General features: G+C 38.0%; 1 pseudogene; it reads right to left on the bottom strand.

Annotated features, from left to right (window-relative positions):
* Positions 1–20,264: 20,264 nt before the first annotated feature.
* On the bottom strand, positions 20,265–21,003 carry LOC117723810 (phospholipid scramblase 3 pseudogene; annotated as a pseudogene).
* Between the last annotated feature and the right edge of the window lie 1,947 nt (positions 21,004–22,950).

Below are 22,950 nucleotides of genomic sequence, written 5' to 3'. Positions count from 1 at the left end.
CGCTGTCTGATGTGATCCCCCAAAATTGTAAAGGACTTTATTGGACCTGTTTTTCTCTTTTACAATAGAAAAGACTGTGTACAGCTCTAGACTGTGTACAGCCCTTAAAGAAGAATGCTGCTTTTACATAGACAAAACAGGGATGGTTAAAGAGAGCATGAAAAAGGTCAGAGAAGGTCTTGAGAAAAGACAGAGAGAGAAAGAGAAAGATGAGAACTGGTACAAAAATTGGTTTTCAGCCTCTCCATGGTTGTCAACCCTACTTCCTTCCATCTTGGGACCATTAATTGGGTTATTTTTACTTATTTCTTTTGGTCTCTGGGCCTTAAATAGGGTGACTAACTTTGTGAAACAACAGATACATAATCTGATAGCAAAGTCTATTCAGATACATTATCATAAGTTAGCTATGGAGGACCACGAGACTCAAGATGAGGTTGTTACTCTATCCAGGGTGTTCCCAAATCCCATCTCCACCCAACCTAAAAGACGGGACTTCCACCCCTAGACCAAGCAGAGAGGGGCCACCCAGAACCCCCTCTGACTGGCGATTTGAATTCTTGCTTAGGCTGCGAGGCTAAGCACTGCAAGGAAATATAAATAAAAGTTAAAAATATCTTTTTGGGTTCCCTTAGGGACAAGCCTGACTGCATAGAGGTTGATGTCAAAAGTATCCCCTCTCCAGGAAAAAGACATCGGGATGGTTATGGCCCTCATGCCTCACTGGACAACGACAGGATGACCAGAGCCATTACAAAGTCCCCTTTAATTACTGGAGATCAGGCCTCTATCCCCACCTTGGCAAGATTAGAATCGCCATAGCCCTTCTATACTTGGAGAAGGGAGGAGATGTCAGGGGCAGCCCTGCTTAATACACTGAAGGCCTAAAGTCAGCCATAAGCCTAAAATCAGCAATAGGCCTGGCATACATGCCTGCTAACACAAAGTCTTGGGTCTCTGTGGAAAAACACTGAAACAGATGGCTATAAGCTATTGTAAACAGGCAGCTTCTGTGGAAATTTACCAGCCTGAGTAGTCATAGACCTTGTAAATAGACTTCGTGGATAGTATCAACTTAGATAAGGACAAGTGAATCATAGGCAGAGTCATAGTGACCTGTCCCCTGAACCTTTACCCAGCTAATACCCTGTTCTGAAAGATATCTGTACTCCCCCTGAACACCTATACTCCTGTGTCATACCCTTCCCCACATTCTGCATTTTTGTGTTTATAACCCCCATGTTAAAAAGTAAAATTATGATTTGATAATTAAAAAAAAGAAAAAAGAAAAAATGCTTCTAAGGTTTCATTTGCAACAGGCCATTACTTTTTTTTTACATTTTAGCCATTTCTACCTTTTATAATATGAAAAAATGTTCTGTTAAAAATTCTTTCCTGGTAATAGCTTTTATAAAGAGTTATTATAGTATTTTTAAGTCTTAACCTCTATCTCTATTGATATGACCATGATTTTTCTCCCTAAGCTTTTTTAATATGGTAAATTATATTGATAGTACCTTTAGAACAACTTATTTATGTATTCATAGGACATGATTTATACAACGGTAATCATAATATGTGAAGGACACTGTTTGTATGAAACCGCATGAGTATGCCAACAAATGTCAGATTTAACATTTTATTTAGGAATTGGTTAAATGAAATTAGGTGATAGGCTTTTTTTGTTCTACTTAGGTACTAAGATTAAATTGACTTCTATAGCTGTATTTTTCTTGCTAATCTTAAAATAATATTCATATGAGAGAATAATAAAATAACTTTAATTTTGCTGCAACTTAGCTCATAACAATATTTAAGCTTGGCAGCATATTCATGGAGAAAATTCACCTACTAATTCACTTCTTATTGTTTAGTTCATCGAGATTTTGTTTTGATCACAGTTACTCAATTCATTAATTTATATCTTTCAATTACTTGTTTTTTTTCAAAATAATTTCTTATGTATAAAATTGTATAAACTACTCACCTTATAAAAAGTTTTTATTCAACCTTTCCCATGTAGCCCATTCATTCCTAATAAATACTGTCTCTTCTTTCTTATGTTATTTTTGCGTTCTTGCCAGAGTTTTATCTTATTATTTAAGGAGAAAAAAATTGTTTCTGTTCACAACTGTTTTTAGTGCTTGCTGCCAAATTCATTCATCCAGGAACTCATAAACGCTGTGCAAGCAATCTATCATTTAACTATACCCTTTGTTTTAAAAGGGGATTTATTTTTTAATTTATTCATGTGTGTAAGTATTGTGTGACTGTGTCTGTGTATGTGTGTGACTGTGTGTGTGTGTGTGTGTGTGTGTGTGTGTGTAAATGTACATATGAGTACTCATGGAGACCAGAAGAGAGTATCTGACCTCTGGAGTAAAAGTGGTTTGGGGCTACCCAATATAGATGCTGGCAACTGAACTCTGAGTTCAGCAAGCACTCAACAAGTCCCTATTTTCTTATTTTTATCTAGTATTTCTCCTTTCTACTTCTTTATATTAGCTACCTTATCTTCAACCTCATCCAGTGTCAAGAGTTGACTGATCAAATCACTTTACATCACGATTTAAGGCAATCGTTTGACAAAATGATGCAAATAACTCGTTTTTTAAGTAATTACCAAGAAATCTACTTAGAAAATTCTAAACACATAGATAAATTTGCCTGTTTTGATAGCAGTTTGGATTTGACTTTAAAGCAATGTGATGAGAAAACATGATCCATAAATTGTATGAAGGCACTCCTCAACTTACAATGTAGTGTGTTATGATAAGCCCATTATAAGTTACAAATATCATGAGTCAAAGATATTTTGTATACACCTCAACTACAGAATATCAATATTGTAGTTTAACCTAATCTGCCTTAAAACTGATTCAGAACTTTTTTTTGTCTCTAAAAGTTATTTTTATTTTTATTTGTTTGTTTGTTTGGTTGGTTGGTTGGTTTGGATTTTTCTCTTTATTTTTTTTCCCCATACCTCCTCCCCACCTCCTGTCTGCAAGAGGATGTCTCTACCTCACAACCCCCACTCAACCAGACCTTTAAACTCCCTGGGGCCTTCAGTCTCTTGAGGGTTAAGTGCATCTTCTCTCACTGAAACCAGACCCTGCAGTCCTCTGCTGTATATGTGTTGGAGACCCTCATTTCAGCTGGTGTATGCTGCCTGGTTGGTGGTCCCATGTCTGAGAGATCTTGGGGGTACAGGTTAATTGAGACTGCTAGTCCTCCTACAGGGCCACCCTCCTCCTCAGCTTCTTCTAGCCTTTCTCTAATTCACAGGGGTCAGAAGCTTCTGTCCATTGGTTGGGTGCAAATATCCGCATCTAACTCTTTCAGCTGCTTGTTGGGTCTTTCAGAGGGCAGTCATGATAGGTCCCTTTTTGAGAGTGCTGTATAGCCTCAGTAACAGTGTCAGGCCTTGGGATCTCCCCTGGAGATGAATCCCACTTTGGGCCTGTCGTTGGACCTTCTTTTTCTCAGTCTCCTCTCCATTTCCATTCTTGCAGTTCTTTCAGACAGGAACAATTATGAGTCAGAGTTTTGACTGTGGGATGGCAACCCCTTCCATTACTTGATACCCTGTCTTCCTACTGGAGGTGGGTTCTGTAAGTTCCCTCTCCCTACTGTCCCTCCCTTTGAGTCCTGACAGTCTCTCACCTCCCAGGTCTCTGGTGCATTCTGGAGGGTTCCCCAACCACTGAAGTCACCTGACATGAAATCTATTTTATAATACAAATTATTCACAACATTAAAAGCTGCAGATTATCAGTATTTACTTTCATGATAGTGTGTTCAACTGGAAATATCATCAATCTGCTATAGTCCGCCATCTCATACCTGTGAAACATACTGTGCACTTAGAGAGAACACCTTCAAAACTCCAAATTGTAAATACTGTTTACTGAATATACACATAAAGTCTGAACACCATGAGTTTAGTTTTCATAATTTTGAGGTTGTCTATATAATAAAATTGTTGAGATTATTTTATCATAAAATTAATAGTTATATGTTTTTATTCAAGTTGGTAAACTATAGTAACATTGTTGATTTCATATCAGCTTGAAATCTATAAGCAAAATATTTTTTCAGTTATTTTCCCATTTCCACAAACTTTGTGCCTTGTTACTTACCCTGAATTTTTCTTTGTATCCCAAAGCACAGCCTTACTAATTATATTTTAAACAATGTACGTATTAATTATTTAACCACTTACTAAGCAAGATCCTCATCTCCTCTTGTGGTTATGAATTTCTAAGCAATTCTTTGTAATTCTGTCAAATTTGCTTGATATAGTTCAGGTTTCTGGTTTTCTGTCTGTGAAAGCCTATAATTACACATTCTTGATGAATTAATTGCTGTTTGCACAAATTTCTTTTCTTTCTGTTCTTTATAAAAATTCTCACATTACATTTTCTTTTCCTTCATATTAGTATTCCTATAATTTTTTAATTTTAGCACTCCTCACATTCAGTCTAGGAAGTCCTTTGGCCATGGACACCCTTTCAGAAGCTCTGTGAGAACAAGATTACTTTTTTCAGAATACTAATATGCCACTTTTCACAGCCAATATTCAGTGAGTGCCAGCAGGATTTCCTAGACACTAACCAAAATACAATATGACAAAGAATTGACAGGAAAATCCAGCACCCTCAGAAAAGTTCTGCAAAACTGAAAATAAGACAACTCTTTGTAATAACTTAGTTTGCTTCTGAAAAATTGTTTTTAAATAAGTAATTGTAGGAACATACAATAAATTTATCATGGTTAACTTTGAAGAAAGTAATAAGAATTGCCTGTGAATTTTCATTTTCATTTTAATAAGATTAAAAACCAGTGATATAATTCATATAAAATGAACAAAAAGTCTTTTGAGGTTCTCAATAGGTTTTCAGTTCTGATCAGTGGTTGTGCTTCTGGGACGTCACTAAATCCACATAATGAGGAAATAATCACTTTTATGTGTACTATCTATGTGTAAGGAAAATAAAAAGAGATACTAAAGTACACTGTCACTTAACACAATCACACAGATAATGTACGTTCAGGATTTCATCATGAAGTGGTGATCTTTAAGGTTGAAAGCCATAGGAGCTCCACCATAAATAAAAATATTGAGATAAATATAGTCTCATAGTTAATAAACTGAGATGTTCTATATTTCACTTTTGTGTTTTAAACAGAAATCACCATATTACAAGTAGCTTACAGATAAAAAGCATCACGTGGTCAGGTTTGCAACACCCGAAGTCTACACACATCACTGGACTTCCATGCCCTCAGTGTACCACTCAGAAGCCATGCTACAACAAGGTTCTAACACAATCACACCTCTTTAAATAAAAATAGTTCTAATCCCAACAATTCTATGTTGAGATTTTAAGTATGACTAATAAAAATGTACATACTTTTTTTTTAAGTCTTTCAAACAATTTAACCTACATCTTAGAAGATTTAGTATGTTAGGCACAGTGTGATTTGTGGTATATTTTGCCTTTCTTTTCTAACATGCCAATTTCACATATTATTCATTTGTTTCCACAATTCACATTTTTTCACAACATCTAATGTACTCACTAGAGCTTCATCTATTGATAAGCTTCTGAAAGATTAATCATCATTCTTATATTCTAAACATAAGGCTTAAATTAATTTTTAAAAGTCAATGTATCAATATTAAGAAAAATCCTTCCAATTACTACACTTACCCCTACCTATGTTGAGTCCTATATCTTTACTGGAAAAAAAAAGTCAATTTTATTGTTTATTTATCCTGCAACCTGTTTCAGAGGTCAGACAAGGCACACATGCCCTAAAAGAGACTCGTCTACCACAGTTGAGACGGTCTTTTGTGCCATCAATGGTATCTACTTTTCTTTTCTTTTTTATTTTTTTTTCTTTTTTCGTTTCATTTTATTTCTATTCTAGTCTTTTAAAGAGCAAACTTAATTTGAGACTTGGAACTGTAATCACTGTTGACAAAAAACATCTTCCAATCTAATCTACTACTATGACCCAACCTAAATCATACACTTTACCTGAACTAGATTAAGTCTCTTCCTGGGATTTCCTCATTTGTTATCTCTGCACCACTATCCCTTCAGTGACTGAATTCCCCCTTCAGTCTTCAAATTTCTATAATGAATTTGACTCGTAGTCTGGTTCACGTGTTCTTTATTCCACACAGACCTCCCAGAAGAGCCCATATGGAAGGAATTCCCATGTATTTTAAACCGTTTTGGGGGGGATATTCAAAATTCAGGTATCTACTCTCGGGTTACTTCATAGTTATGTGAAGTTTAATCTTACGTACTCAATTATGAGTTCCTTAGTGAGATATTAATTAACCTACCTTTGAATGTCCCTCCCCTCCCCCGTCATAACAGGATTATTCAGAAACATTAGCAAAGCATAATTTCCAGAATGGAATCTCTAAGTTTAGGCACATTGACAATCATTCTCACCACCCAGTGACGGGTAGAAATTAAATGAGCTTTGGACTCTCTCTCATTCATCTTTTCTACTTCATCGCAGCTCTGGAAACCAAAGGAAGAAGTTTCCTGTGGTATAAACTTGCCTCTTTTTCCACTGTCATCTGCCAGATCATCTTAGACCTTACTACAACCAAAGATAATGAAAATGTACACGCTACTTCCCTTACTAGAAGTATTAAAACATTCCAAAACAGTTTCAGTCATTGAGGCTTTCGTGGTATTACCTGTAATGTGTGCTTTAAAAAGAAGGAGAAATCCCATGACTGAAGAAACACACATTATTGACACAGGATTTCAAAGAATTGAGCTAGAAATAACCCAACAACTTCCTCCCTGAGAAGGTAATAGTGATAGATATGATTCAAACTGCTAAGAGAGAAAAACAATCACTAGCCCTGGGGAGCTGTAAATTTTAGGGTCCATAACAATGCCCAGCATGCCAATATAACCACAGGGTGCAATAGTGGAACTTATATGTTTAAGGTAACCTAGTTATTTAACTTAAAACTGACTCAATTGAGAAGGAGGACTCATGCCTGGGACAATAAACCTAGCCATCTACATGTGCCTGATGAGTGAGGCCATAGACCTACTTTCTTGAACCAGTGTAATTTCTACCTGTGTTCTACTACATTTAGATATAGCAAATATATATGTATATATACTCTCATGACTCATGAAAGAATCTATGTTTTGTAATAGATGGACACCATTATAGTAATTCACAAGTGGAAAAATGAACAGAATTATCAATGTGGGGTGTGTAACTTGAACTGATACATTTACACATCTCCAGCATAACCCCTACACTCAAGGTTCAGATGACATCATCAAAGAGGGGGCAGAAAAAGTGTAAGAGCCAGAGGGCCCACACATCTGTTATCAGCCAAGGCCTCTGTATGTATATAACAGGAACACTGCACCTCATGCATTGCAAAACTACTGTCATTTGAACAACACCTACAGAATAAAAATACCCCATTGACATGTCAACATCAAGGAAAAAAATTCATAAGGTCTTATTCTAGATAAAGAGCTATAAGTAATTAATGGCTGCTGAGAAATAAGGAATAGGTCGTCTCCAGGCCTATTAGCCTATTACAAGCAGTCTTCTGGATAGAAGCACACATAATGAGCAACAACAAATAAATAAATAAATAAATAAATAAATAAAGTCTAATTCATTAGACTGTGTGTGTGTGTGTGTGTGTATGTGTGTGTGAAGTCTGGTGGGACTCAGTGTTAGAAGAGAGAGAGGTGTGAATGATGGAAATATAGTACTTGTGTAAGGAATTCTCAAAAAAAATAAAATAGAAAAAGAATGAAATACAATAGATTATTGAGAGGCCTATCATACACAGGATATAAGTAATCCTTGCAAGCAATGATTTTATTTATTCTAATTTTCTTGTTTTCACAGATGCATGTTTTCATATTAGCTTAGTAAAAATTGCAATTTGCAAATAACTTATGTAGTCTACTTTTCCCAATGCATATCATCCTCTATTTTGAGTGTAGATAAATAAATAATTATAAAGATGCCTACTGTTTTCTATGTAGCATATTTGGCATTAAGTATGTGACAATGAATAAATCACATTCTCTGTTCTCATTTTGCTGGAGGTAGAGGAGGAAATTGAGGGTGTCTAAAATGATCACATTAATATCATATGGTCAATCTAAGGTGTGAGATAGTGTCTTGTTTATTGAGAGAACAAGAATGAGTTTCATAATTACATAGCCCAAATATTAAAAGATGAGTAATGAGTTAAGTAAATATTGTCACTGAGGCATTTTCAACAAATAATATTGTAGTTGCTAGAAATACGAAAAAGTTATAGTGTCAGGGACTGGGGTTACCAGTTAGGTAATAAGGACCTTCTGTTGGTTGACAACAAGAGAGTAAAAGTGTAGTTAGCATGTTCCAGGCTATGCTGCAAAGGAAACCTATAAGTTGGTGAAATATAGCTGGTTCTTTTAAAAATAGAGTCTCATAGTCAAAACAATCCACATTTCATGTAGTCACGCTTACAAGTTTAAAGTCTAAGTGAAATCCTGAATTCATCAATCCAATTACATGTTAGTTAATTAGGCAATTTAAAATGCACCTAAATTCTAGTTATTTTGTCTTCACTAGAAAACTATTGATCCTATGCTACCCAAATATTTCACAAAACAATTCATGCAAATATTGAAAAGAAGCTATTGAGTAGATACTGGGTCTTTTGTTTCATATATATTCTGATAACGTTGGGCTTTATTTGAAATTCAGTAGGAAAACAACCTCAGTATTCCAAAAGGAAAATAGTTTGTTTGAGGCTATGATGAGGGACTGTAATTCTGCATATATGTAGGAGAGTTTGGAGGGGACACAGGCAGGAGGCTGGAACACCAGTGAGGAGAATTTCTTCTTGGAACAGTTCAAAATACAAAACTATAAACATATGTACTGGAAATGTTTCTAGATTTATTAAATTCTATGATAATATACGAGAGAGATTTCTTTAAAAATTTATAACAGATGCCAGAAAGAGTCCTATCCACGTTATCATCAATTAGCATATATTTGGGATCTCTAGGGGCCACTACCCTTGTATACAACAACCCAAAACAAATTGCAACAGCCTTGCCTTGCTGTCAAACTGGAGGATAAATGATCAAGATAAAAATAATTAATTTCAAGTGGACTCAATTACCGTAGTCAGTCAATATTCAAGTATTTGTTAAAGACCCATTGGGGTACAAAGCAATTTGTGAGATTCTAGTAAAAATTCATAAAGATGTTAATGACAAGAGGGTTTTTTTTCATGACACAATAATACGAAATTCAAGTGGGAGTTAGAGTTAAAACTGATTCCTATGCTTCATTTATGCTGAGTCTTACAAAAATAAAGTCCACCAGTGAACACCCACTAAATAATTATAGTCAGGAGCCCATCAAGGAAGGGATCTTTGAACATCCTATCATTTAAGAGGAGACTGAAATGGGCTTATTCCAAAGTATTAGAAAACTTATATACCCATTCGATCAAACAGTCTAAAGCCATGTTTAGTTCAACTAAAGTATCTGACAGTAAACAAACACAGAGATACAACAATGAACAAAATTTCTTCAGTTCTTGTCAGAGTTGAATTCTGTTAATGAAGGCAAATCAGAAATAAGAAGAGATACAGATAGCTCTGTGCTATGTGTGACGGAGAGCATTTGGATGCAATGGAAAGCAAATAGAGAAATCAAAACTTCCAAAGAACTGGGGAGAAAAATATTTCTGGAGGAAAAGTAGAACGCCCTGAGATAGCCACTTCTATAGCTAAAGTTAGAAAGAATAACCAAAAGGAGACTAAATTATATGGAAGAAAAATCAGATGTAGGAAATAAGGCCTTGTAATGAGTTTATTTTTGAGCGTGGTAGACACCTTGGAAGTTATTGAAGAGTAGAGGGATTGATTTAGCTATGATGACAGAGGGTAATTTTGGCTACTGCTGAGAGACTGGAAGGTATGTTAAGAGGGGCAGGAGCCTTTGCCATGCCACACAGATAACTGGAAGAAGAACTTAACAATAAAAAGAGGTCAGAATTAGGGTTCATTTTGACAGTGGTGCTAACAGGGCTTGTTCTATTGGCTTCCAGTAGTGACCTCACAGTTGGTTTGGGCAGCTCAAGAAATGGAATTGTCAACAAATGGGACATGGACATCTGTATGTTGAAGTAGACTTTGAGAAACAAATCAGGAATGTGTGAATGAGGGAGCATGCTAAGTTTTAATTCACTGTTCAGCACCAGGATGGAAATGTGGAGTATGTGGCTGCATATAAGAGAAGTCAAGGCTGAAGTTGGAAATTAAAAATGAATGATATCAAAGGTAGAAAACAGAAAAATATAGTGCCAGGGACTTAGCTCTGAAAGACGCTAGTAATTTGAGGTTGAGAAAAAGACAAGGAACTAGTACAGTGCAGTGAGAGAGAACAACCATGTAAATATAAAAAGCAGAGGAAAGTGATACCCTGAAATCTCTTTAACGATTTGTTTCAAAAAATATCAGGAAGACTTTACCAAGCACAGCTGATAAATTAGAGAAAACTGGAATTTAAGCATTGATAATATTATATAATTACAAAAATCGCTAATGACTTGGCCAAATCCCTCAAAAATTTAGTAGAGAGATAAAAGCATAATTATCATTGGAATGGATGTAATAAAGAAAAAAAATGAAAGCAACTGTAATTAACTCTTTAAAGCAGAATTTCAACAAACAGGAGGCTAGACAGGGTCTTTAAAACATACCTTCTAATTTAGGATAAGAGCTAGTGGAGAGGGGAGGCTCTCCATGGGTAACATTTTTAGAGAATTTTCTGGAAGTCATACTACTCTCATATTCTAATTGGAAAGCAGGTCCCAATTTTTTTCTCATTTCTCCCAGATTTAATCTGTGAAATAAGAAGTGAAGTCATCAATAAGAATGCATGGATAACAATAACAATAACAATAACAACATGGATAAGAATAACAAGGACAGGGGAACACATGAACACTGAATAAAATGTGCTGTGGTTATTCTTTACAGATTGGAGTAAAAAAATAAACAGAAGAAAAATGGTTCTGAAAAAGGATACAAAATGGAATTATCAGGCAATCCAGAATTTCACTGAAGGTTAGTGTTCTTTGAAATTTTGTCAGCAGAATGATTTCTACTTTCTTTTCTTACAGCCAAATTATAGAATATTGATGCACAGATGGATGAGAGGTTTGACTTAGCCAATAACAAACATTTATAACATGAGAATAACAGGGCCAGAGATTCCAAAGTGAAATGCTAGGTGAGGAGGAGAGGGTGGTGATGGACAATGGGAGACAGGCCAAGTAAGGAGAGAAGTTATATGTGATCAGAAGAATGAAAAGAAAAGAGAAAAGAGAAAAGAGAATCAAATGGATCGTAGCCCCTAGAATGTTCATTAACATTTAAGAGGCAGAGATGAAATCAGAGAGATGGCAGTGATGGCCCGGGTGCTCAACTGGTGCTCCAGCTGTGATGTGATGATGAGCGCAGACGGAAGATTGAATTAAATCCGCAAATTATTGGTAAAACCTACCACACCACTGGATGTGCCTGTGAAACTGTTCCTGGGGAGATCAAGCAGTGAGGAAGTCCAGCCCTGAATATGGGTAATACTATCCCATAAGCTAAGGGTTCCAATGTGATTAAAGACCTAAGGAAAAGGCTTATGCATGAATTCTCTCTTAATCCTAACCAATATGATTTGACCTGCTATCCAGTATCATCCTCCTACACACACACACACACACACACACACACACACACACACACAATGCTAGAATAAAATTCTCTTAAGCCAAGAGCCTGAAGCCCTGCTTCCCTTACATTGTCAAGTCATGTATTTCATGACAATGATTAAAGAAAGGGGTTACTAGTAAAATGACAGAAATTAATGCTGTTAATTATAAATTACATTTATTTATTGATGTGGGGGATGAGCCTGTGTGTGCACATTTATTTATGTGTTCTACAGCTTAATTGTAGAGATCAGAGGACAACTTTCCCAAGAGTTGGTTTTCTCCTCCCCCAGTTGGGAAAGAATCTTGGGTCATCAGGCATGGCAATAAGCATTGCTTCCCACTGAGCCATTCTGCTGATCTAGACTATCTGTTTTAAACAATTTTAGATAAATATATAATCACCAGGGACATAGAATCCGGGGGCAGCACTGGACAATTGTAAGACAGAAAGACAGAGCAGAAAAGGCAAGATATCTAAAAGAAGCCATTTATGCACATTAAGAATATGTTTTCTGTTTGTTTTCTTTTCAGGAGTTGAGAATAGAAGAGACTGAACACTGGAAAGGATTAGCTATTTAAGAATTAGGTAAGTGTGGCAGGGTAAAAGGAGTTCTCAGCTAAGAATAACTGATTTTCAATCATTTCAATTTCAGGTACTGAGCAAATAGATTCGATCATATTTAAACAAGTACACAGATTGCCTTATACTAACGTCATTTCTTATTAAAATCAAGCTTTTGCTCTGGTAGGTCTGGAGTAGAGGACCTAGTTCTCGTAACTGCAGTAGGAAACAAAACAAAAACATACTGACCAAGAAGAGTCAGACAGAATATTAAAAAATTGAGTTTAAAGTATATCAGATGTTACTCAAGAGAATTCTTAACTTTCTTTCTTAAAGAATTTTTTTCCCAAATAACCCAGCCCAACTAGGAGAAAATGTTTAGTGATGTCTAATACATAAACAGGTGTTCTGCATATATGCAGAAATTTGAACATAAACATTTTATTTACATAGTACATAATATATGACTTTTTTCCAAGATAAAAATTACAAAATATAGAGAAAGGCTTCTTTCTTTCTTCTGGTGGCAGCAATCGGATGTGCCAGTTTAGTGCATAAAAATACATCCAGGAGCATTGGAGGAAGAAGTCCTTTGTGATGTATTCTAATCCAACGGTCTGCTGTTAGTAATACCACCAGCTCTCTGTACTGCACAAGGTTCTCTACCTCACCCGGCCTAATAGAATATGAAAGCTGGAATACAAGACCACAAAAGGTTACGTCACATACAGAATTTGTGTCCTTCATGGTGGCTGCAAATGCCCAGTTCCTAAGTGTTCAACATATGGCAAGTCATGGTGATGAACATCACGGTGATAGAGAGCTAAAGTTTGCCCAAAATCTTCAGTATGTTGCTGAAGAGATAGCTGGATGCCACTGTGGGGTACTAAGAGTCTTGCATTTTGAGTTGATAAAGATTCCACATATACTTTATTTAAGTATTTAATTATTTAAGGCTATCCTCATTGAGCTTTCAGAAGAAATCTTAACACCCAGTAGATCACCAAACCAGTCCACAAACACAGAGAGATAGCTGGACCAATCGGCTGGCTGCAAGAGCAGTGGCCTTGGAAAGAGACCCAAGTTCCATCACACTCAATGAACCTGGAGAACTCACTAGATGCCTTGGCTCCTCCATTACTGCTGACGCCCAGCCCACAATGTTTGTAAAATTCATACCGAATAAACAATATAGGACAGTAAAAAAAAAATTACAAAACATATTATGGAATCCTTAGCAAGTGATCACTAAAGAATACTAAAGTGTATGCAACCAGGCAGGAAAAGGTTTTATTCCTTGTCACTAAGGATGCTTTTCATGCATTGTGCCTCCATCAGACAGAGTGCCCTTAGGGGGCAGGGAAAGCTGGGCAGTTAGGCATACTGGTTGATACTTGTTACTTAAGCACTTGGGAGGAAGAAGTAGAGAGATTGCTGCAAGTTAAGACCAGCAAGAGGTAGGATGTTGTAGAAAAAATGTTTTGGCCTTTTATTTATTTGAAGGAGGTAGAAGACCCAAGGAAGTTGAATCGTGGCACTTGGGATTCATCGGAGTTAAGAAATGACCTTGACAATCTGTTTCCTAAAAGATGTTAAGCATAGTGTACCACATAAATACTCAAAAGGAAGACATATGCTGCTCTGTTATCTAAAGCGTTAGAGGAGCCGTTTCATGATACCGGAAAGGAAGGGGAAAGACCCGGTTACCTATATCATGCTTTCCTTTGTCTGATAGATAGAAGAAACATACGTTGTACCCAGCTCATTCTCTTTGACTGCTTTTGTAGCTAACTAGAAATAGAATCAGAAAAAAACAGGGTTAGTTCCAATTGAAGCATCACAGGTCCCTGAGATTATGAATTGGACTGATGAATTTTTCTTTCCTGAAGAACAACATGCAGATTAAAGAGCTTTTAACTGTTCTTGATGCAATCAAAAGGTTATGGTTGTCTGCTAAAAACTCAGCTTCGGCCACAGTTTATGCAAGTTGTTCGCATTACTCCCTCGGTAATGATGTACTTGGCCCCACGACTTGTGGTCTGGTTCTCATTTGTTTGGTATTGCATTCCAAGACTGCAATGACTCAGAATTGTCCCTTATTTTTTTACAGTAAAACTAGCATGGTTTGCCTGAAGCATCTTAAGTTTAATTGTTTGTCTGTGGTCTTCCCACAATACATCCAAGCAGGTGTATAGGAGTAAAGACTTCAACAAGTAGAGTAAGAAGACTGAGCCTTTAACCAGAAACCTTCTGAAGTTATCATCTTAAATTCTTTGACAACCACAGAAATTTTCATTTCTTTTGATACAGTAAAACAGTTATTATTATCAAAATATACTTGCTCACTCTTACCGAGTAGTCTATTTAGAATGCAGAAAAACATTTTCCAAGAGCTAAAGGAACCAAATACATTTTAAATATATAGAAATAGCTATGAGGGAACATGAAATTTGACTATAAATCTGTTTGAAGATATGTTGTACGGAAGAGGAACTTAGTCTCAATATACCTGTTTCCTGGGACATCAGACTTTTCTGCATCATGAAAATTCATTCAGTGAGAAAAAAGTTCCCCTTTATGTCATACCCTGCCCCATGTGTGCATTCCAAAATTTTTTAGTTTCCCCACACCTTTTTCCTATATTAAGTTATGACTTTCTTCTTTCTGGACCAGCAACAAAATGTAAGTTACACCAAAAACAGAGGGAATAACACCTTTTAAGATATAATCTTGCTGGGCAGTGGTGGCGCACGCCTTTAATCCTACCACTTGGGAGGCAGAGGCAGGCGGATTTCTGAGTTCGAGGCCAGCCTGGTCTACCGAGTGAATTCCAGGACACCCAAGGTTATACAGAGAAACCCTGTCTCAAAACAAAACAAACAAAAAAAAGACATAATCTTCTATAGAATAGTGTTTAAATGGGAAATCTTCCATAATATGTTAAATGCAACAAGATATAAACTTATGAATTGTTTATAAAAATATGAATTAATACTATAAAAAAAACTAATGTTCAAAATGGTCTTAAATACATAAAGAGACTCAGAATATGGTTCACTTGGTAACACATTTGCCATGCAAACATGAAGACCGGAGTCCAGACCTTCACCAATCACATCAAAATCTAGGTATAGCAGCATTGTCTCTGTGTGTAACCCCAGGGTTAAAGAGGTGGCGACCCAGAGCCCAGCCAGTCAGTGGTTTTGTCTCAACAAATAAGAAAGAAAATGGCTAAGGAAGACATCTGACCTCAACCTCAGCCCCACCCTACAAGAACTCATATCCCACATACACATGGATCACCGCCACCCCTATACACAAAGAAATAAAACACCTAACAATAAGTTTTGATGAAAAGGGGAAATTTGGACAGGCAAAAAGATGCAGTCCTGCCTATAAAGAGCAGACCTTTACTTGATCACACCATCTCATACCCTAGGGTAACAGCAGGTACCAGGGACAAGGACTTTATCTGTACCAGATGTCCCTGAAGCATATACTGCCAACCTTTTCCAACAAATACTTTTAAAAAACTTAGAGTAAAGGTCTGATCAAAACTTAAACCCATCATCCAGAGGTTAAAAGAAAGAAATGTAGTCTTACTGTTTTGGTTGCTTGAAAGTGTTCTAATTTGACAAAACTCATTTGAATGCAGCAAGGATTCATCACTTCATAAAGGAAGGCTACTGCCTATGTTCTCTTTTCTCTATTATGCCATAAAGATATGGGAATTGTTACCTACATTTTAAATAGCAATTTTCAAATGAATAAACAGCCCTTTACATGGACTGTCCTTCATTGTATATATGGGTTATTGGATTTCTCACTTTCCTTTAGCGCTGATTGGTGGAAACCTAAGCCTGAAGCAACACCTGCTGAACATCTGTTTCTGGATACCACCCCGGAATGGTGACAAGAAGACTCAGCAGACACCACAACAGTGTCCCTGGAGAGCTCGCTGCCCTCTCAGCAAGAGGAGTCAGAGAGCACGTCCTGCACATGGATGAGACAGACATCAAACTGAGGGGCAGCAGCATCGTCATAGAGCTGCATTTATCCGTTGCCCAGTGGTAAATCAAGTCATTGTTCTTTTGCTATGTCTGAGTTTCCTGCCAATTGAAAATGCTTCAGTTTAGGGTTCGAGCCAGATTCTCCTGCCGTCGCCAGCATCTACCCTCTCCACTCCTTCTTTCTTGGGATTTTGTAATGGTCTCTAAAGTTTCTAGCATCAATATATTTATTTTCTTTCTGAGCATTGCTTACAACCTACTGTGTGTTTCTGGTTTGTTAGCAGGTGGCCAAGCCTGCCAAAAAAAAAGGAACTTGTGTTTGAAATAACCCAGGGAACTCACCAGTTCCCAAATTGGTATCAGCCCTTTTACAAATTGCAGAGCCTCATGGGTACTTTAAAGCTTATTTAGAAGACAGGCTTGTAGGGTATGAAGCTTTACCCAAACAATTCCTGTGTGATCAAAGGGGGCTAGGACATGGCAACGGACCTTTTTCTTTGGAGTTAACTTTTACAAGTGACTAGAAGATGAAAAAGAAGAAACAGGTGAAAAGTTCGGGCCAAGTGAGCCATGCCAAGTATTTCACAAGCGGGGAGGTAGTAGCAAATTAAAAATACAACAACATCAAGTTTGCTTTTTTTGTGAGGTTTCTTAACTCACGCTGCCTAAGCAGAAGGCCATTCCTATTCAGAAAACAGCTGCTGGGTTCTGAGTTGAAGCCTATCCTTACAAGAAAGATGCAAAATGGAGCTGCAGATTATAAATACACATGTAGTCAGGAGCTGGACATGCCTTCAGTTATTTACCCAAATGCACACGAAAAGCGACAAGAGTTGTGTATCCTCAAACAACCTTCATCTGGCAGAGTGATATCACCAAGTGGCCTGTTTTGCTGCTAGATGCACTAAAGATTAGATAAGAAAGCAAACAGTCCCTGTGGGATACTCCAAGTCCTCTATCTGCCAAAATAGCATCCCAGACCAGATCAAAAGCAGAAAGGATTTAGGGCATCTTTAAAGCACTTCACACAAGCATAAAGAAGCCCTAAGAACCACAGCATTGGCATGGAATTATAAAGTAAGCTTGCATTCAGAAGGGAAGATTTTTCAGCTTACTGTTTATAATTGTATGTGCCACTTGGGGTTTTATTCTCCCACTATTTTTCATATTTCTTGACCCATCTCATAAGGAAAGTAAATCAAGATGACCCATTGCTCTGTGGGTCAAAGAAAGTCAGCAGCAGTGGAAGCAGTGGAGCTCTGCTTACTATTTTGCCATGAAGAAGCTGGAGTCCATCTAAATTTTTTATATTACGTTCCCCTCCCTGAGCAAATCGGAGGTATATTCCTTTCTCTTTCATTAAATAAACTACCTCTTGACTTGAACCTAAGCTGTAGCACCTTAGGTGTCAATTTAAAACTGTATACCAGTTTTTATCTAATGATAATCAAGTAGGTAAGAGGGCAACTAGGAGGAATATTTGCATTTATTCTCTCTTATACAAAGACCATCATAGGATGCCTACAGCCAACCATCGGACTGAACACAAGGATCCCAATGGAGGAGTTAGCTGGAAAGACTGAAGCAGTTGAAAGAGTTTGCAACCCCATAGGAAGAACAACAATACCAACCAACAAGACCCCCCAGGGACTAAACCACCAATCGAAGAGTACCCAGGGAGGTACCCATGGCTCCAGCTGCATATGTAGCAGAAGATGGCCTTGTCGGACATCAGTGGGAGGGGAGGCCCTGGTCCTGTGGAGGCTCTATGCCTCAGCATAGGGGAATGCCAGGGAGGGGAGGTGGGAGTGGGTGGGTGGGTAGGGGAACACAATCATAGAAGCAGGAGGAAGGGGGTTTGTGGAGGGGGAAGCAGGGAAGGAAAGTAACATTTGAAATGTAAATAAATAAACTAATCAATTTTTAAAAAGAGAAATCTTAACACACACAAACACCCATATCATTGTGGACCATTATAGTAAGAACATGTTATAATGCTTACGAAGATTTTGTTATAGCTGCAGTCTCACAGAACACAGTGCTTACTCACACTGTCGAACGCTTCTTCCTTTATAGAAAGATAATCATTATCTTTTCTTTTTAATGCTTACCTTCTTTCACTTATTTCAAATTTAATCCATCCTAGAAGCTAAACATATACATTCTGTTAAACTATTGTTGCATGTGTTTAGAGGCACAGTGTGAGAGCCGTGTGACTTCAGTCAATGATGATGCAAAGTTGGAAAAAAGTCTGGCTTGCTCCTATGCTTGAGTGGCCTTCCTACAAAGTAGCAAACTGACAAACACAATGAAGACGTCTTAATGTGATAACTATAACAAACATGAACAAAGTGCTTTGGAAGGCTAGAGAACTCGGACTATTGACTCTGCCCTTTGAAAGGCTGGAAGTGATCCAAAGAGGTTCACAGAAGGTGACACTTTGGGGAGAGATGACTACAGGTTTGACCTTTTCGGAGCAAAAGCTTTTAATTAGATCTAGAACACAAAGGCTGTGGCCGGAAATGCATCCCAGACAAAAGGAGAGGATTGGCAAAGGCATAGGGAGATGGAAATTTAACAAATAGCTGGTCTTTCCAAGTGAGTGAACACAAGTCCTCAGAAGGAAGAAAACAAGACCAAAAACAAAAAACAAAAAAACCAAAAAAAAAAAAAAAAAAAAAAGGGGGGGGGGGGGGGTGGGGGGGGGGGGAAGAAAACTTTAGTTTGGTCAACACTTAAAGGTTCTCAACTTTACTCATATGAACCATATGAGTTGTCAGAACTTGTAGAACTTGCTCATAATGTTATAGATACTCAAAAATAATAAAAATTTTAAAAATTACACGGGGACCCAAGATACACATAGTATGATTCAAATTCACCTCAACCTTAGCTGCAGTTTGGCGCCACCTGGTGACAAGTTCCTGCTTGGGTTTGAATACCTGAGGGAATGACCCTGGTTCTTGTGGGGGCTGGATCTTTGGGGCAGTGGTTTCTGTAGGGGAATGGCACCTACTTCTTTGATTAGATTTACTAGATCTGGAATATGTTGGGAACACGGCTCCTGAAATCCCTGACCTTGGATCTTCTTATCCCACTCTTCTCATCCCAGAAGAAGACTAGACGTCAGCTTCTGCTTCTGGAATAACTACCGAACTCTAATCCTTCTGCATTTGGTGAGACTGATGCTGACATATCGGCAGCCATTGATAATTCACCTCTTCAGTGAATATATTTCAGTAACTGTGCTGCCTACCGTTGTCATAGTGACTTGGATGCTGGTCTTCATAATAAAGATTAGGGAATCTTTTCAAAGTGAAACAAAAGATCAATATCTATTTTTAAAAATGGAATTCAGGAGACTAGAAGATATTTGATGTCACCTAGTGCTAAATTTTTACACGCATGTGCTTGATAACCGAAGAGGCTGAGACACAGGATGCTTCACTTCCCTTTGTGTGCGGCCAATTATTCAGACTAGAGTTATAGTGCAACACTGACTTAAGCAAATATTATTTTACTTCAGGAAATTTTTTAGAAGCAAGGATCTTTTTCTCTTTAATCCAAATAGTATAGATTATGGGACAAGCAATATTATTGACAGCCAGAGCAGAGGCCATGGAGGAAGGAGTGGACAGGAACGTTCAAAAGCTAATATTCTTGTGGTCATAGGGACTTCTGGGAGATGGTGAAACACAGTGAGGAACGGCTCACATACATATAAGGAGGGGAGAATTGGAAGGGATGAGACACAATGGCCCCCACATGTTCTGCCACCCTATCTGCTGATTTGTGTACCAAAGGACAGGTTACCTCAGAAGATTTCAAAAGGCCAGAGCAGGTAACTATTTTAAGTTCTAGTTGAGGTGATTGTCTTCTCGTCCTGAGGTGGCTTCTAACTCGTGATGTCCAAAGGTCCAGGGCTTCCTGGCTTCTGGAGGAACGTATAATTAACCGAAACCATGGCTCCCAGCTGCACAGCCTTCACTCTGACATCTAGATCTACAGGGAACTGTAGGTCAGAGTCATCAGCGTCTGTGAGTGCTTCTCCAAGCAACCCTCCAAGCAACCACTCACAGATGAGGCCCACTCTTCTAGAATCATCCTTAGTCTTCATTTCAAAATTAGTCTCTGTATTACAACTGCACATTCAGAAAGCCCCACCCCTCAAAGGACAATCTGGTAATCAACAGCTAGGATGGAAAGTTTAGGAAGGAGGGGTTGCCAAGTGTGCAGCGCATGGTCAGTGGTGGTACCATGTAGAGCATGTACTTTCATGTCCCGAAAACTACGTGAACTGCAGCTGCAGCCACAGTGGAGTGGGCAGTGGAAGCGGAGAATTCCGGGTGTTCTGCGACTGCTAGGTAGACATGAAGCTGACAGTGGGTACCACAGCACAGACCCAAAGACGGACACAACATTTGCTCTCTTCAGCTGCCCACACTTCCCCTGCGCTGCACGGTTCTGGAGTGCAGTTGATTCCTATTACAGGTCTCCTATCCTAGGAATGTTTCCACCCATTCAGCCTTGTGATGAATCAAGATTTAATCAATCTGCTCTAAAAAAAAAACTAGGAGCAAGAAGACAACCTTAGTAGTAGCAGGAAGGGAGCAGGTGACCTTGAGGGAATGCATGTTAGGAAGGAGAAGAGAGGAAACCCGCATGCAGAAGACACCTGGGCAGGTACCGGAACTTGTCTTGGTCCAGGACACATCTCGGGCTCTGGATATGCAATTGTGACTGTGACTAGGTATGGAAGTAGGGTGAAGGGGCATAGCCTTTGGTGGGTAACTAGCCTGCCATGGGAAATGGGAAGGAAATTGTGGGCTGTGTCTAGCAGTTTTAGTTCTGCAGTGCAGACGAGCTAAGGAACAGACAAACACAAAAATGAACAGGCAAAGGGGAAGAGGCACCTACTCCCAGTGTGGGCCCAGGGTTGCTACGCTTCAGTAATTTTTAAACATCCAGGAATCAAGTAGGTTTGCACCAGATAGTTATTACCAGATCCTTTGCACATTTAAAATATACCAAAGAAAATTGAGAGTCTGTGCTCAAGGGCCACAGTGAAAAAAAATGAACCAACATTTCTAAAGATGTTTTAAGGACTAATAATATGTCTAAGGTTCTAATAGTACGCGTGACACTTTACCAAAGAGTAAGGGGAAAGTGTATGTACCTCGTAATCTCATGGAATCTACGCAAACCACTAGTCACAAATATCAAAATGCAATCTAAGAGAAAACAAAACAAGAAAAACAAACAAAAACTAAGCACAGAAGCTGATATTTCCCTTAGGACCTCTAACTCAAATCATACCCCTAAATAAAGCAACAGTTCAACGGGGGCTTCTTTGCATTTTCGGATCAAACAAATCTCTATTCATTTTTGAATGCTTTGTCATGTCCTTAAAGTGTACAAGTATTCTCACATGGAAAGTACTATCCTTAGTTCTTACAAAGTTACCAGAGAAAAATGAAAATGACCTCTCTCTTGACTGTGAAAGAATGATTGTTAGCTGAGGCAGTCTAACGCTGCAAGATGCCTAAATTTTGTCATAATATTTTTTTTTTATTTGGTTATTTGGGAGTTTCACATAATGTACGCTGATTATTCTTCCTGTTCTTCTCAGGTTCATCTCTCCATCCTTATGACCCCCTCACGACACACAAATACACAGAAATGAAGAAACAAAAAACAATGGAAAAAAAAAAGAAAAGAAATACTAAGTCTAATTTGTGCTGTCCATATGCTCACTGGAGCATGGTCAAATTCCCAGTGGTCAGTCCCTTAGTGAAAACTATTTTAAACAAACAGTAAAAATAAAGGTTTGGGAATGGGTAAAACACTTGCCACACACATGTGTGTGAGGACCGAGTTTGGATCCTCAGGACCTACATATAGAAATGTCAGGTGTGCATGGCAACCCACTTGTAATGCTAGTGTTAGAGGTGAAGACAGGGGATCCTGGGTGCAAGCGGGCTACCTTGATTAACTCAGTCAGTGAGTTCTGGGTTCAAGTGAGGAACCCTATGTTGGCAATGAAACATAAGGTGAAGAGTGGTTGAGAAAGCCAACCAACATCATGTTTATTTTATTTGAGAATAGACAGAGAAAAAAGTGCTGTCAAACAAGAATTGATTGGATGTTTGTCAGCCATGGAGTTCCCTAAGGGATAGAATATACTTGTACTTTATCACATTATATTAAATTAATGCTCATTACTCGGAAGCCTTGCTAATTAGCCTGTACTCTTAGGTTAAGAAAGAGCTCACCATCATCTTCATATTTTCATATTTTAGTGCATTGCCTTGTGTGTAACCGATGCTTAATAGATCTATAATTAACAAATTAGTAACTACTATGTAAAAAAGAAAAATAAGACTGCTTTCCTGATTGACAGAAGAAAGACGATGGAAAATGTTAAATCAATGAGCTGAAGATGCATTAGACAATCTTCTGATGGATATACCTTGGGCTTGATCCATGAGTCATGTCAACACACAGGATGTTTGTGAGCAAGGAAAAACAGAATTAGAAAGACAAAGATCCCATGAATGGAAACATAACAGAGCGAACTGAGG

Source organism: Arvicanthis niloticus, chromosome 19 (genome assembly GCF_011762505.2).
Source record: "Arvicanthis niloticus isolate mArvNil1 chromosome 19, mArvNil1.pat.X, whole genome shotgun sequence".
Taxonomy (NCBI): domain Eukaryota; kingdom Metazoa; phylum Chordata; class Mammalia; order Rodentia; family Muridae; genus Arvicanthis; species Arvicanthis niloticus.
Note: the sequence above shows the minus strand (reverse complement) of the source record. Positions and strands in the feature narration are given on the sequence as shown.